Source organism: Sciurus carolinensis, chromosome 7 (genome assembly GCF_902686445.1).
Source record: "Sciurus carolinensis chromosome 7, mSciCar1.2, whole genome shotgun sequence".
Lineage (NCBI taxonomy): Eukaryota > Metazoa > Chordata > Mammalia > Rodentia > Sciuridae > Sciurus > Sciurus carolinensis.
This window is the reverse complement of record NC_062219.1, coordinates 30100526-30101569: the sequence shown is the minus strand read 5'-3', so window position 1 is coordinate 30101569 and position 1044 is coordinate 30100526.

Below are 1044 nucleotides of genomic sequence, written 5' to 3'. Positions count from 1 at the left end.
CTGTGTCTTTTTCCATGAAGAGAGGCTTGAGCATTGGAAAGCTCTGCAGTCTTGACCACATTAGTCAGGATTTTCTTGGATGCAAATGACAAGAACCTAATTTAACTATCTCAACCACTTCTTCCAAAGAGTAGGAATGGAGATAACCTCAAATACAACTGGAAGCAGAGCCTGCAATACCACCAGGGTTTTTTGACTTCTTTCTGTGGGTCAGTTTTATACACTCAAACCACCAACAACTACCGATTCACATCCTGATGAGCTTTCTACTTTCCAGAGGCAGGTTGTCAGTCTTCTTAGTGACCCAGGCTGAGTCAACCCTGGCTTGGGTCAGATTCCTTGAACAGAGCCTGTGATGAGGCTATGTGTGCAAGTGTCATTTATAATGAAGTGCTTTTAGAAAAAGGGAAATGGGGGTTTGCAGGGAATAGGATAGGGAAGTGGGGAGAAGTCAAGCAAGGGTGATTGCAGATAAAAAACCAGCTTCAACCTGGTTCTGCAAGGAAGCCATAATGCATAAATGGAGTTTCAAATTTGTCTAGACACAAGTTAAGTTCCTGGGCTTTTAGACTCCTGCGTCAGTTATCATTGGCTAAAGTTCACCCAAGAAGCATACATTCCTGGTGCTTTTAACATTCTACACTGTTTGTAGATAATATGTAAAACTAATATCCCCAGTAGCCTGGGACAGAAAATTTGAGTCACAGATGGGAGCTCTTAGATGCAAATCACTGCAAAACCAGGGGCACAGTCATACAGACATGAGTACCTCAAGGGATCAGTGCAAAGAACCCAGAGGGTCAGTAATGTGGCTTTCCCAGGATCAAGCACTACAATCAGTGCCTTAGGATTCTATGTATGTTGTGTTGGTTCTGTTGAATGAATAGTCGCTATAGCCAAGGATGCGGAAGTACATAAATGATGACTGCTACCTTTTGGATCTCAGGGCTAGAACTAGAGGAAAGAGAAGTTACCTCAAAGGAATGTGGTGGATAGAACATAAGTGCCTACATCAGCTTTTCCCAAAAGATCGAGCAGTGAAGC